The sequence below is a fragment of the Vicugna pacos genome, unplaced genomic scaffold (assembly GCF_048564905.1).
Source record: "Vicugna pacos unplaced genomic scaffold, VicPac4 scaffold_19, whole genome shotgun sequence".
NCBI lineage: Eukaryota > Metazoa > Chordata > Mammalia > Artiodactyla > Camelidae > Vicugna > Vicugna pacos.
The window spans coordinates 7,596,217-7,612,963 of NW_027328740.1; positions in this window are offsets into that span (position 1 = coordinate 7,596,217).

The following is a 16,747-nucleotide window of genomic DNA, read 5'->3' on the forward strand; positions in this document are numbered from 1 at the left end:
AGAGAGGCCTGTTACTTCCAAAGACAGGATGAGGCCTCAGAACACCTGGAAGCAGGAGAAGGAAAAGCAGGGAATGGATACCAGTGCATGGTCTGAGCCCTGTTGATGGAGCAGTAAAGGTGAAACTCTCTTTAACTTGGACACACACTCTCAAGCGGACAGGAGACATGGGATTGAAGGTGATGCGCTGAGTGTTAGAAGAGTGCACAGCAGATGCTTGGCTGACAGAACGCAAAGAATCCAGTGCAAAATATCCCCACAGTTGATTCTGAGACCAAGCTCCGAGCTGCCAAATTTGAGGTAGCAGAGGCAGCGTTCAGGGAGGGATAGGGCTACGGATGATGGCACACGCTGAGTCTCAGGGATCTGGAGTGCGTTGTGGGATGTGGTGGGTCCTATCAAGAGAGCAAACCGACCTGTGACCCCAATGAGCAAGCAACCACCCTGGCGCACGCAGTTGAAATTATCGATCTGTCCCATGGCCACACCCAGTGCATCTGCAGGACCAGAGACCAATTTGGCATTTTGCCAATAGAGCATGTGTGGGGCTGAATCAGAGATATTGTGCATCGGGTCTGAGGGATCCAGGGGGCCTTGGGTTTGAATTCAGAATGAAAAGCCTTAGGATCTGCTACATTCAAAACCTGGGCTGTGATTATGGTTTGGTTTGAGGCACAGGATGTGCAACAGCTCTGTGGTTGCCTTCGTGCACCCGTACCACAAGTATGAGAGGACAAGGAAGTGTGGTCCAAGACCACAGCGTGAGAAGAGGAAGGATTTCCTTCAGTTTATCGCTCAAAAGCGGATGCTACATTTTGGATGGCACCGGCACGGTTCGGCAGCGAGGACACCAAGTTCGGGCTGCGGGATCATTCCAGCAGGCCCTGATGTGTGACATCCATAGATATGCTTCCACTGGTGTTTCTGTAGACAGAGAAGCCCTTGGAAGAACTGGTTTCAGTGGGACATTCCCGTGGCACTCCAAAGCACAAGCGCACTCACACTCTGCTCTTCTGGAAACACTCCAAAATAACATAGAGTAGAATGCAGAGCTGAGAACCTTTAGAAGCTCCATTTCCACCAGAGGAAGTGTCCTGTGCTCTTTCAGATTTGTGAGATAAGCGTAATCAAAATGAGGTTATCCTAATCGAAATAGTATGGGGGGTTCATCACAACAAAGGCAACACCAGCAATTGGAGATAGACCAGACAACACACACAGGAACAGGACATGGCATCAATGTCTAGGAAAATTTGTCCTCACAGAAATCCCATGCAATTGTGTAGAGCCAAGAGTCTAAAGTTTTCACTTAACCAAGCCATAGAAGTCTACATTAGATACCCGAAATTACCTGACCAGTAGAGATGAAGAAATACAGTAAAAGGAAAATGAAGTACCATTTTCAGTTCCAAAGAGATTGAAGGCCCTAAAGATAAGCTTTCAGGCAACTAGACTGCAAAACGCTCTCCAGAGCAAGTATTGAAAATGGAGGTGAGGGAAACACTGAAGAACAACAGTGTCTCAGAATCACAAAAGGCAGAATACCAGAAAAGGGGAAGAGAAAGCCTAAAGACGAGCTAAATAATATCAGAAAACGCAGTGGATGAGAAAATATCAGGGCTAACATTCCGTCCTAAGCAGACTAGATATTGCAGAGGGACGCGTGAAAGTTTTTGAAGACAGGGGAACAGAAATCCCTCGGTCAGAAGCACACATAGGAAAGCAAGTGCAAACCATTGAAAACATTGCTGTTGAATCCTGGTTTAAGACAAGGCATGAAAGACTAAAATTCGAAAGAGTCCCAGATGGAAAAGCAAGAGATAAAGAAACAAACAATGTTTGAAAAGTTATGTGTAGAAAAATCAGACTGAAACTTGCTGAAAGCCAAGATAGAATCATCTAGGCGAATTCAGGAAGTACACAGCGTCCAAAAGAGGTGGAATCCCAATAGACTTAGCAGCAGCTGTATGATCCAAATCAACAAAGTTCATGAGCATCCCAGTGATTTAAAATGCGCCTGGAGGAAAGCAACATAGTCACAAGAGAACCTCCAGAGGGGTTTCAGCTGCTATCTCAGCAGCAATATTGCAGGACAGGGAGGAGTGCCAGGACATAGACCATAGCTTGAATGGCAAAATGCTGCCATCTAGGGTAGCCTATGCCACATGACCACCATTTCTAACAACAGCAGAGCTAGAGAATGCCACAGACCTGCAAATCTTAAAAGAATTCAGCAGTTCGAAACTTATCCTAAAAGAAAGGTTGAGAATTCTCCCCTGAAGGGATAAGCAGCAAGATGAAATGGAAAGAAGAAAACCCTTATTGGAAATGCAAGAAGAGCATGAGTGGAAAAGAAGAAACAAGAAGAAAGCAAGGAGGACATCAAAACCCTAAAGATGGGAGAGGGAAGCAGGAAATCATAGGGGATTGGAAGCACTATCTTAAGGGAGTCAGCTTATATGACTCTCTGTTGGAAGCAAACGGAGAGATGCATGGCCTGACGTGTTTGCAAAACAAACGAGAAGCAGACCAAGAAAGAATCAAACAAACAAACAACACAAAAAGGGTAGGGTAACATGAATATTCAAAAGAAATTACTCAAGGTGATGTCAAGGATCATTCAGTACGCATCGACCCAGTATCGCGGCTTGAATGTACTCAGCACACCTGTATTCGGAAATCAGAGGCGTGCATTTATATTCGTAAATATTGATTCATATGAGCATATCGTGACCTAACCCAAATGCCGATTAGGAATCCAATGGTTTCCTAGTCCGTGATATAGACTTGCAAGTCTTCCAACAGGATGAATGAATGCCATATTCTACACTACGTTGAGAAGAAATGGCACAAGCCTATAACAAGGAAAATAGCTCCGCAAAAGTGTACTAAGATCAAAAGAGACAGGCAGTAAAGTGCACATTGGGGATTGTATCATTCCTAGGAATTTCAGCCCCCTTGAAACAAATGGATAGATGTCCCGTGAATGCGGGTGTTTCAGCAGAAATCAACCGACGGCTATGTATTGCGGGTGTGCCCATATTACAGGAACAATAGTTTCCCTTAGTGGGTCTCTGTGTACTGTGAACTGTTAGAAAGTTTAAAGACGTGTGAAACATTCAACTGAAAATGGACACACTTCCCTCCGTTGCTACAGTGCATACAGATCTGAACAAAAGGAAAGAGGGAAGAACAAAGGCCCATGGGACGCTAGTGGGTAGAATCACATTTACCTTAGGAACCTCTCGTCGGATGCAGCCCCTCCCCCAACACTGACAAGATGCAGCAGCCATTGGGGATGGCAGTTAGCGGTTGGATTCCAGGTGGAATGTTGGTGTGTACCGCGAGGCTTGTTGTGGCTGGTGGATCCTAGGTAACCGGGCAGAGTTCTGTGGGTGGATCAGTGCGATGGAGGGGCTGCCGCCCTCTGTGGAGCTTGGCTTAGGTCTTTGGTCCGGGAAGCTGTGTCAGTTCGAGATACTGCTGCTGCCCAAAGACCTGAGTTCACGGGTCAGTTTCCAGAACCTGAAAGGGCAGACAGTGGAAGATCTGCCTGTCTTCAGCTTACTGGAGAGGCTCCGAGGTCCTTTCAGACTTGCCCAGTCCTGTTGAAGTCGACTTTATGGGAGACACGAAGAGAAGCTGGCCGAAAATATGGCTGCACGGATTGAGGAGAGATGCGAACACATTGATGAGAGATGTTCTGCTACAATAGAGAATACTGGCCTGGAGACAGCTGTAGAGGATAGCAGGCTCGAAAGGCATTCATGAGACATATTGAACCTCGCTGATACTAGCAGAAACATACGGAGGGCCACCGTGGACTGGAGGAAGTTCCTCAATTCTCTGCTCCAAGAACGGGTCCAAGATCTCTGACGTCTAAAGAGAAGAGATGGCAGAGATGATAAAAACGCTCATGTTCTTGAAAGAGGTCAGATAATCCACACGACCCAAGGGGAAATTCCAAGCCATTCAGATCAAAGTGCACCAAGCCCAGGTAAGCCTTTTCCCAGGTTTGGGCCTAGCTATCAAGCACTTGCTCTTCCCTCCCCTCCACTCAGGCATCCATTTTGAGGGATCAGTACCTGAGCTGCAATGAAGCCAGTAAGAGAAGAGCAAGCCCCTCCTAGAATCAGAGTTCCTCTAGCTTCATCCTCTGTGAACAACAGGGAACCCCATAAAGGTCAAATACTCTCGTATGAAATAGATAGGAATTGAATACTTAGCTCCCACAAAGAAACGATGGCCTTCCGCTAGATTCAGCAAATGCTGGGTTCATGTCTTCTCTGGGGTGAAGGGAGTGTGGTAAGTGAGGGGAATCTTTGACTGAACTTGAATCTGTATTAGGCCTCCGTTTTTCAAGACAGTCTAGGTACATATTAGAAGTCAGATAGTGAACGGAACTGTAAAAGTCGCCAATGACATGAAAGACACAGCTTATGTGGACCGTCTTTCAATTGAGTCAAGCCCCCGGGGGCAATCGATCATGGGGGTGCAGACTTGGTTGCATTCAAGTGCTTTACCCAACATGATCGGATGATTAAGCGTTCTCATCACTGATAGAAGAACACCTGGTTCTCAGTAGCCTAGCATAGCTGCAGCAGGCTTCTCATAGCTATAATGCCTCTAGGTTCTTTGGATTCAAAGCTAAATGTATATATTTAGTTCGTTTCCTCTTGTATTTTCCTTGAGAGGGATGTTACACCTTGAAATGCCAACATTGACCAGTAGGTGTCATCGGGAGTAAAGGGCACCACATGCACAAGTGAATCCAAGCTTGGGGGTTATTTCATGTTTCCATTAGTTATTTCATGGTTCCTGTTGGTTTCGGGGGCTTCAACAGTAAAGAGTTGACATGACCCCTTTAACAGTTCGGACTGCTAGTTTGCATTCTATCTGTCTATGTTTTCCTTAGAGCTGACAAAATGTTACCGAAATTGACAAGTCTGGCTTCTAGGTCGAATTAGTATGTTTCAGAAACTAACTTCATTTTCGTATAACTCCCAAAACATTTATATAAATTCTATTAAATTTTTAGAGACTGCAAATGAGATATCAACACAATGTCAAAACTGGAGTCTTCGGACAATCCCTCCCACCACGGCTGTATAGAAACAGAGAGATAAAAAAAAATCACATTTCTGTGAAATGTATCTGGAAAGTGTTGATTCATCGATGCCCAGTTGACAGAGAAGCAGTGCAACCTGCGCTCACTCGCTCCCATGAACACAGCAATGGAAACATCCACTCACCCAGCCCTTGGCACAGGACACTTGCCGAAGAGAGGCCTGTTACTTCCAAAGACAGGATGAGGCCTCAGAACACCTGGAAGCAGGAGAAGGAAAAGCAGGGAATGGATACCAGTGCATGGTCTGAGCCCTGTTGATGGAGCAGTAAAGGTGAAACTCTCTTTAACTTGGACGCACACTCTCAAGCGGACAGGAGACATGGGATTGAAGGTGATGCGCTGAGTGTTAGAAGAGTGCACAGCAGATGCTTGGCTGACAGAACGCAAAGAATCCAGTGCAAAATATCCCCACAGTTGATTCTGAGACCAAGCTCCGAGCTGCCAAATTTGAGGTAGCAGAGGCAGCGTTCAGGGAGGGATAGGGCTACGGATGATGGCACACGCTGAGTCTCAGGGATCTGGAGTGCGTTGTGGGATGTGGTGGGTCCTATCAAGAGAGCAAACCGACCTGTGACCCCAATGAGCAAGCAACCACCCTGGCGCACGCAGTTGAAATTATCGATCTGTCCCATGGCCACACCCAGTGCATCTGCAGGACCAGAGACCAATTTGGCATTTTGCCAATAGAGCATGTGTGGGGCTGAATCAGAGATATTGTGCATCGGGTCTGAGGGATCCAGGGGGCCTTGGGTTTGAATTCAGAATGAAAAGCCTTAGGATCTGCTACATTCAAAACCTGGGCTGTGATTATGGTTTGGTTTGAGGCACAGGATGTGCAACAGCTCTGTGGTTGCCTTCGTGCACCCGTACCACAAGTATGAGAGGACAAGGAAGTGTGGTCCAAGACCACAGCGTGAGAAGAGGAAGGATTTCCTTCAGTTTATCGCTCAAAAGCGGATGCTACATTTTGGATGGCACCGGCACGGTTCGGCAGCGAGGACAACAAGTTCGGGCTGCGGGATCATTCCAGCAGGCCCTGATGTGTGACATCCATAGATATGCTTCCACTGGTGTTTCTGTAGACAGAGAAGCTCTTGGAAGAACTGGTTTCAGTGGGACATTCCCGTGGAACTACAAAGCACAAGCGCACTCACACTCTGCTCTTCTAGAAACACTCCAAAATAACATAGAGTAGAATGCAGAGCTGAGAACCTTTAGAAGCTCCATTTCCACCAGAGGAAGTGTCCTGTGCTCTTTCAGATTTGTGAGATAAGCGTAATCAAAATGAGGTTATCCTAATCGAAATAGTATGGGGGGTTCATCACAACAAAGGCAACACCAGCAATTGGAGATAGACCAGACAACACACACAGGAACAGGACATGGCATCAATGTCTAGGAAAATTTGTCCTCACAGAAATCCCATGCAATTGTGTAGAGCCAAGAGTCTAAAGTTTTCACTTAACCAAGCCATAGAAGTCTACATTAGATACCCGAAATTACCTGACCAGTAGAGATGAAGAAATACAGTAAAAGGAAAATGAAGTACCATTTTCAGTTCCAAAGAGATTGAAGGCCCTAAAGATAAGCTTTCAGACAACTAGACTGCAAAACGCTCTCCAGAGCAAGTATTGAAAATGGAGGTGAGGGAAACACTGAAGAACAACAGTGTCTCAGAATCACAAAAGGCAGAATACCAGAAAAGGGGAAGAGAAAGCCTAAAGACGAGCTAAATAATATCAGAAAACGCAGTGGATGAGAAAATATCAGGGCTAACATTCCGTCCTAAGCAGACTAGATATTGCAGAGGGACGCGTGAAAGTTTTTGAAGACAGGGGAACAGAAATCCCTCGGTCAGAAGCACACATAGGAAAGCAAGTGCAAACCAATGAAAACATTGCTGTTGAATCCTGGTTTAAGACAAGGCATGAAAGACTAAAATTCGAAAGAGTCCCAGATGGAAAAGCAAGAGATAAATAAACAAACAATGTTTGAAAAGTTATGTGTAGAAAAATCAGACTGAAACTTGCTGAAAGCCAAGATAGAATCATCTAGGCGAATTCAGGAAGTACACAGCGTCCAAAAGAGGTGGAATCCCAATAGACTTAGCAGCAGCTGTATGATCCAAATCAACAAAGTTCATGAGCATCCCAGTGATTTAAAATGCGCCTGGAGGAAAGCAACATAGTCACAAGAGAACCTCCAGAGGGGTTTCAGCTGCTATCTCAGCAGCAATATTGCAGGACAGGGAGGAGTGCCAGGACATAGACCATAGCTTGAATGGCAAAATGCTGCCATCTAGGGTAGCCTATGCCACATGACCACCATTTCTAATAACAGCAGATCTAGAGAATGCCACAGACCTGCAAATCTTAAAAGAATTCAGCAGTTCGAAACTTATCCTAAAAGAAAGGTTGAGAATTCTCCCCGGAAGGGATAAGCAGCAAGATGAAATGGAAAGAAGAAGACCCTTATTGGAAATGCAAGAAGAGCATGAGTGGAAAAGAAGAAACAAGAAGAAAGCAAGGAGGACATCAAAACCCTAAAGATGGGAGAGGGAAGCAGGAAATCATAGGGGATTGGAAGCACTATCTTAAGGGAGTCAGCTTATATGACTATCTGTTGGAAGCAAACGGAGAGATGCATGGCCTGACGTGTTTGCAAAACAAACGAGAAGCAGACCAAGAAAGAATCAAACAAACAAACAACACAAAAAGGGTAGGGTAACATGAATATTCAAAAGAAATTACTCAAGGTGATGTCAAGGATCATTCAGTACGCATCGACCCAGTATCGCGGCTTGAATGTACTCAGCACACCTGTATTCGGAAATCAGAGGCGTGCATTTATATTCGTAAATATTGTTTCATATGAGCATATCATGACCTAACCCAAATGCCTATTAGGAATCCAATGGATTCCTAGTCCGTGATATAGACTTGCAAGTCTTCCAACAGGATGAATGAATGCCATATTCTACACTACGTCGAGATGAAATGGCACAAGCCTATAACAAGGAAAAGTAGCTCCGCAAAAGTGTACTAAGATCAAAAGAGACAGGCAGTAAAGTGCACATTGGGGATTGTATCATTCCTAGGAATTTCAGCCCCCTTGAAACAAATGGATAGATGTCCCGTGAATGCGGGTGTTTCAGCAGAAATCAACCGACGGCTATGTATTGCGGGTGTGCCCATATTACAGGAACAATAGTTTCCCTTAGTGGGTCTCTGTGTACTGTGAACTGTTAGAAAGTTTAAAGACGTGTGAAACATTCAACTGAAAATGGACACACTTCCCTCCGTTGCTACAGTGCATACAGATCTGAACAAAAGGAAAGAGGGAAGAACAAAGGCCCATGGGACGCTAGTGGGTAGAATCACATTTACCTTAGGAACCTCTCGTCGGATGCAGCCCCTCCCCCAACACTGACAAGATGCAGCAGCCATTGGGGATGGCAGTTAGCGGTTGGATTCCAGGTGGAATGTTGGTGTGTACCGCGAGGCTTGTTGTGGCTGGTGGATCCTAGGTAACCGGGCAGAGTTCTGTGGGTGGATCAGTGCGATGGAGGGGCTGCCGCCCTCTGTGGAGCTTGGCTTAGGTCTTTGGTCCGGGAAGCTGTGTCAGTTCGAGATACTGCTGCTGCCCAAAGACCTGAGTTCACGGGTCAGTTTCCAGAACCTGAAAGGGCAGACAGTGGAAGATCTGCCTGTCTTCAGCTTACTGGAGAGGCTCCGAGGTCCTTTCAGACTTGCCCAGTCCTGTTGAAGTCGACTTTATGGGAGACACGAAGAGAAGCTGGCCGAAAATATGGCTGCACGGATTGAGGAGAGATGCGAACACATTGATGAGAGATGTTCTGCTACAATAGAGAATACTGGCCTGGAGACAGCTGTAGAGGATAGCAGGCTCGAAAGGCATTCATGAGACATATTGAACCTCGCTGATACTAGCAGAAACATACGGAGGGCCACCGTGGACTGGAGGAAGTTCCTCAATTCTCTGCTCCAAGAACGGGTCCAAGATCTCTGACGTCTAAAGAGAAGAGATGGCAGAGATGATAAAAACGCTCATGTTCTTGAAAGAGGTCAGATAATCCACACGACCCAAGGGGCAATTCCAAGCCATTCAGATCAAAGTGCCCCAAGCCCAGGTAAGCCTTTTCCCAGCTTTGGGCCTAGCTATCAAGCACTTGCTCTTCCCTCCCCTCCACTCAGGCATCCATTTTGAGGGATCAGTACCTGAGCTGCAATGAAGCCAGTAAGAGAAGAGCAAGCCCCTCCTAGAATCAGAGTTCCTCTAGCTTCATCCTCTGTGAACAGGGAACCCCATAAAGGTCAAATACTCTCGTATGAAATAGATAGGAATTGAATACTTAGCTCCCACAAAGAAACGATGGCCTTCCGCTAGATTCAGCAAATGCTGGGTTCATGTCTTCTCTGGGGTGAAGGGAGTGTGGTAAGTGAGGGGAATCTTTGACTGAACTTGAATCTGTATTAGGCCTCCGTTTTTCAAGACAGTCTAGGTACATATTAGAAGTCAGATAGTGAACGGAACTGTAAAAGTCGCCAATGACATGAAAGACACAGCTTATGTGGACCGTCTTTCAATTGAGTCAAGCCCCCGGGGGCAATCGATCATGGGGGTGCAGACTTGGTTGCATTCAAGTGCTTTACCCAACATGATCGGATGATTAAGCGTTCTCATCACTGATAGAAGAACACCTGGTTCTCAGTAGCCTAGCATAGCTGCAGCAGGTTTCTCATAGCTATAATGCCTCTAGGTTCTTTGGATTCAAAGCTAAATGTATATATTTAGTTCGTTTCCTCTTTTATTTTCCTTGAGAGGGATGTTACACCTTGAAATGCCAACATTGACCAGTAGGTGTCATCGGGAGTAAAGGGCACCACATGCACAAGTGAATCCAAGCTTGGGGGTTATTTCATGTTTCCATTAGTTATTTCATGGTTCCTGTTGGTTTCGGAGGCTTCAACAGTAAAGAGTTGACATGACCCCTTTAACAGTTCGGACTGCTAGTTTGCATTCTATCTGTCTATGTTTTCCTGAGAGCTGACAAAATGTTACCGAAATTGACAAGTCTGGCTTCTAGGTCGAATTAGTATGTTTCAGAAACTAACTTCATTTTCGTATAACTCCCAAAACATTTATATAAATTCTATTAAATTTTTAGAGACTGCAAATGAGATATCAACACAATGTCAAAACTGGAGTCTTCGGACAATCCCTCCCACCACGGCTGTATAGAAACAGAGAGATAAAAAAAAATCACATTTCTGTGAAATGTATCTGGAAAGTGTTGATTCATCGATGCCCAGTTGACAGAGAAGCAGTGCAACCTGCGCTCACTCGCTCCCATGAACACAGCAATGGAAACATCCACTCACCCAGCCCTTGGCACAGGACACTTGCCGAAGAGAGGCCTGTTACTTCCAAAGACAGGATGAGGCCTCAGAACACCTGGAAGCAGGAGAAGGAAAAGCAGGGAATGGATACCAGTGCATGGTCTGAGCCCTGTTGATGGAGCAGTAAAGGTGAAACTCTCTTTAACTTGGACGCACACTCTCAAGCGGACAGGAGACATGGGATTGAAGGTGATGCGCTGAGTGTTAGAAGAGTGCACAGCAGATGCTTGGCTGACAGAACGCAAAGAATCCAGTGCAAAATATCCCCACAGTTGATTCTGAGACCAAGCTCCGAGCTGCCAAATTTGAGGTAGCAGAGGCAGCGTTCAGGGAGGGATAGGGCTACGGATGATGGCACACGCTGAGTCTCAGGGATCTGGAGTGCGTTGTGGGATGTGGTGGGTCCTATCAAGAGAGCAAACCGACCTGTGACCCCAATGAGCAAGCAACCACCCTGGCGCACGCAGTTGAAATTATCGATCTGTCCCATGGCCACACCCAGTGCATCTGCAGGACCAGAGACCAATTTGGCATTTTGCCAATAGAGCATGTGTGGGGCTGAATCAGAGATATTGTGCATCGGGTCTGAGGGATCCAGGGGGCCTTGGGTTTGAATTCAGAATGAAAAGCCTTAGGATCTGCTACATTCAAAACCTGGGCTGTGATTATGGTTTGGTTTGAGGCACAGGATGTGCAACAGCTCTGTGGTTGCCTTCGTGCACCCGTACCACAAGTATGAGAGGACAAGGAAGTGTGGTCCAAGACCACAGCGTGAGAAGAGGAAGGATTTCCTTCAGTTTATCGCTCAAAAGCGGATGCTACATTTTGGATGGCACCGGCACGGTTCGGCAGCGAGGACAACAAGTTCGGGCTGCGGGATCATTCCAGCAGGCCCTGATGTGTGACATCCATAGATATGCTTCCACTGGTGTTTCTGTAGACAGAGAAGCTCTTGGAAGAACTGGTTTCAGTGGGACATTCCCGTGGAACTACAAAGCACAAGCGCACTCACACTCTGCTCTTCTAGAAACACTCCAAAATAACATAGAGTAGAATGCAGAGCTGAGAACCTTTAGAAGCTCCATTTCCACCAGAGGAAGTGTCCTGTGCTCTTTCAGATTTGTGAGATAAGCGTAATCAAAATGAGGTTATCCTAATCGAAATAGTATGGGGGGGTTCATCACAACAAAGGCAACACCAGCAATTGGAGATAGACCAGACAACACACACAGGAACAGGACATGGCATCAATGTCTAGGAAAATTTGTCCTCACAGAAATCCCATGCAATTGTGTAGAGCCAAGAGTCTAAAGTTTTCACTTAACCAAGCCATAGAAGTCTACATTAGATACCCGAAATTACCTGACCAGTAGAGATGAAGAAATACAGTAAAAGGAAAATGAAGTACCATTTTCAGTTCCAAAGAGATTGAAGGCCCTAAAGATAAGCTTTCAGGCAACTAGACTGCAAAACGCTCTCCAGAGCAAGTATTGAAAATGGAGGTGAGGGAAACACTGAAGAACAACAGTGTCTCAGAATCACAAAAGGCAGAATACCAGAAAAGGGGAAGAGAAAGCCTAAAGACGAGCTAAATAATATCAGAAAACGCAGTGGATGAGAAAATATCAGGGCTAACATTCCGTCCTAAGCAGACTAGATATTGCAGAGGGACGCGTGAAAGTTTTTGAAGACAGGGGAACAGAAATCCCTCGGTCAGAAGCACACATAGGAAAGCAAGTGCAAACCATTGAAAACATTGCTGTTGAATCCTGGTTGAAGACAAGGCATGAAAGACTAAAATTCGAAAGAGTTCCAGATGGAAAAGCAAGAGATAAAGAAACAAACAATGTTTGAAAAGTTATGTGTAGAAAAATCAGACTGAAACTTGCTGAAAGCCAAGATAGAATCATCTAGGCGAATTCAGGAAGTACACAGCGTCCAAAAGAGGTGGAATCCCAATAGACTTAGCAGCAGCTGTATGATCCAAATCAACAAAGTTCATGAGCATCCCAGTGATTTAAAATGCGCCTGGAGGAAAGCAACATAGTCACAAGAGAACCTCCAGAGGGGTTTCAGCTGCTATCTCAGCAGCAATATTGCAGGACAGGGAGGAGTGCCAGGACATAGACCATAGCTTGAATGGCAAAATGCTGCCATCTAGGGTAGCCTATGCCACATGACCACCATTTCTAATAACAGCAGAGCTAGAGAATGCCACAGACCTGCAAATCTTAAAAGAATTCAGCAGTTCGAAACTTATCCTAAAAGAAAGGTTGAGAATTCTCCCCGGAAGGGATAAGCAGCAAGATGAAATGGAAAGAAGAAGACCCTTATTGGAAATGCAAGAAGAGCATGAGTGGAAAAGAAGAAACAAGAAGAAAGCAAGGAGGACATCAAAACCCTAAAGATGGGAGAGGGAAGCAGGAAATCATAGGGGATTGGAAGCACTATCTTAAGGGAGTCAGCTTATATGACTCTCTGTTGGAAGCAAACGGAGAGATGCATGGCCTGACGTGTTTGCAAAACAAACGAGAAGCAGACCAAGAAAGAATCAAACAAACAAACAACACAGAAAGGGTAGGGTAACATGAATATTCAAAAGAAATTACTCAAGGTGATGTCAAGGATCATTCAGTACGCATCGACCCAGAATCGCGGCTTGAATGTACTCAGCACACCTGTATTCGGAAATCAGAGGCGTGCATTTTTTATTCGTAAATATTGTTTCATATGAGCATATCGTGACCTAACCCAAATGCCTATTAGGAATCCAATGGATTCCTAGTCCGTGATATAGACTTGCAAGTCTTCCAACAGGATGAATGAATGCCATATTCTACACTACGTCGAGATGAAATGGCACAAGCCTATAACAAGGAAAAGTAGCTCCGCAAAAGTGTACTAAGATCAAAAGAGACAGGCAGTAAAGTGCACATTGGGGATTGTATCATTCCTAGGAATTTCAGCCCCCTTGAAACAAATGGATAGATGTCCCGTGAATGCGGGTGTTTCAGCAGAAATCAACCGACGGCTATGTATTGCGGGTGTGCCCATATTACAGGAACAATAGTTTCCCTTAGTGGGTCTCTGTGTACTGTGAACTGTTAGAAAGTTTAAAGACGTGTGAAACATTCAACTGAAAATGGACACACTTCCCTCCGTTGCTACAGTGCATACAGATCTGAACAAAAGGAAAGAGGGAAGAACAAAGGCCCATGGGACGCTAGTGGGTAGAATCACATTTACCTTAGGAACCTCTCGTCGGATGCAGCCCCTCCCCCAACACTGACAAGATGCAGCAGCCATTGGGGATGGCAGTTAGCGGTTGGATTCCAGGTGGAATGTTGGTGTGTACCGCGAGGCTTGTTGTGGCTGGTGGATCCTAGGTAACCGGGCAGAGTTCTGTGGGTGGATCAGTGCGATGGAGGGGCTGCCGCCCTCTGTGGAGCTTGGCTTAGGTCTTTGGTCCGGGAAGCTGTGTCAGTTCGAGATACTGCTGCTGCCCAAAGACCTGAGTTCACGGGTCAGTTTCCAGAACCTGAAAGGGCAGACAGTGGAAGATCTGCCTGTCTTCAGCTTACTGGAGAGGCTCCGAGGTCCTTTCAGACTTGCCCAGTCCTGTTGAAGTCGACTTTATGGGAGACACGAAGAGAAGCTGGCCGAAAATATGGCTGCACGGATTGAGGAGAGATGCGAACACATTGATGAGAGATGTTCTGCTACAATAGAGAATACTGGCCTGGAGACAGCTGTAGAGGATAGCAGGCTCGAAAGGCATTCATGAGACATATTGAACCTCGCTGATACTAGCAGAAACATACGGAGGGCCACCGTGGACTGGAGGAAGTTCCTCAATTCTCTGCTCCAAGAACGGGTCCAAGATCTCTGACGTCTAAAGAGAAGAGATGGCAGAGATGATAAAAACGCTCATGTTCTTGAAAGAGGTCAGATAATCCACACGACCCAAGGGGCAATTCCAAGCCATTCAGATCAAAGTGCCCCAAGCCCAGGTAAGCCTTTTCCCAGCTTTGGGCCTAGCTATCAAGCACTTGCTCTTCCCTCCCCTCCACTCAGGCATCCATTTTGAGGGATCAGTACCTGAGCTGCAATGAAGCCAGTAAGAGAAGAGCAAGCCCCTCCTAGAATCAGAGTTCCTCTAGCTTCATCCTCTGTGAACAACAGGGAACCCCATAAAGGTCAAATACTCTCGTATGAAATAGATAGGAATTGAATACTTAGCTCCCACAAAGAAACGATGGCCTTCCGCTAGATTCAGCAAATGCTGGGTTTATGTCTTCTCTGGGGTGAAGGGAGTGTGGTAAGTGAGGGGAATCTTTGACTGAACTTGAATCTGTATTAGGCCTCCGTTTTTCAAGACAGTCTAGGTACATATTAGAAGTCAGATAGTGAACGGAACTGTAAAAGTCGCCAATGACATGAAAGACACAGCTTATGTGGACCGTCTTTCAATTGAGTCAAGCCCCCGGGGGCAATCGATCATGGGGGTGCAGACTTGGTTGCATTCAAGTGCTTTACCCAACATGATCGGATGATTAAGCGTTCTCATCACTGATAGAAGAACACCTGGTTCTCAGTAGCCTAGCATAGCTGCAGCAGGTTTCTCATAGCTATAATGCCTCTAGGTTCTTTGGATTCAAAGCTAAATGTATATATTTAGTTCGTTTCCTCTTTTATTTTCCTTGAGAGGGATGTTACACCTTGAAATGCCAACATTGACCAGTAGGTGTCATCGGGAGTAAAGGGCACCACATGCACAAGTGAATCCAAGCTTGGGGGTTATTTCATGTTTCCATTAGTTATTTCATGGTTCCTGTTGGTTTCGGAGGCTTCAACAGTAAAGAGTTGACATGACCCCTTTAACAGTTCGGACTGCTAGTTTGCATTCTATCTGTCTATGTTTTCCTGAGAGCTGACAAAATGTTACCGAAATTGACAAGTCTGGCTTCTAGGTCGAATTAGTATGTTTCAGAAACTAACTTCATTTTCGTATAACTCCCAAAACATTTATATAAATTCTATTAAATTTTTAGAGACTGCAAATGAGATATCAACACAATGTCAAAACTGGAGTCTTCGGACAATCCCTCCCACCACGGCTGTATAGAAACAGAGAGATAAAAAAAAATCACATTTCTGTGAAATGTATCTGGAAAGTGTTGATTCATCGATGCCCAGTTGACAGAGAAGCAGTGCAACCTGCGCTCACTCGCTCCCATGAACACAGCAATGGAAACATCCACTCACCCAGCCCTTGGCACAGGACACTTGCCGAAGAGAGGCCTGTTACTTCCAAAGACAGGATGAGGCTTCAGAACACCTGGAAGCAGGAGAAGGAAAAGCAGGGAATGGATACCAGTGCATGGTCTGAGCCCTGTTGATGGAGCAGTAAAGGTGAAACTCTCTTTAACTTGGACGCACACTCTCAAGCGGACAGGAGACATGGGACTGAAGGTGATGCGCTGAGTGTTAGAAGAGTGCACAGCAGATGCTTGGCTGACAGAACGCAAAGAATCCAGTGCAAAATATCCCCACAGTTGATTCTGAGACCAAGCTCCGAGCTGCCAAATTTGAGGTAGCAGAGGCAGCGTTCAGGGAGGGATAGGGCTACGGATGATGGCACACGCTGAGTCTCAGGGATCTGGAGTGCGTTGTGGGATGTGGTGGGTCCTATCAAGAGAGCAAACCGACCTGTGACCCCAATGAGCAAGCAACCACCCTGGCGCACGCAGTTGAAATTATCGATCTGTCCCATGGCCACACCCAGTGCATCTGCAGGACCATAGACCAATTTGGCATTTTGCCAATAGAGCATGTGTGGGGCTGAATCAGAGATATTGTGCATCGGGTCTGAGGGATCCAGGGGGCCTTGGGTTTGAATTCAGAATGAAAAGCCTTAGGATCTGCTACATTCAAAACCTGGGCTGTGATTATGGTTTGGTTTGAGGCACAGGATGTGCAACAGCTCTGTGGTTGCCTTCGTGCACCCGTGCCACAAGGATGAGAGGACAAGGAAGTGTGGTCCAAGACCACAGCGTGAGAAGAGGAAGGATTTCCTTCAGTTTATCTCTCAAAATCGGATGTTTCATTTTGGATGGCACCGGCACGGTTCGGCAGCGAGGACACCAAGTTCAGGCTGCGGGATCATTCCAGCAGGCCCTGATGTGTGACATCCATAGAT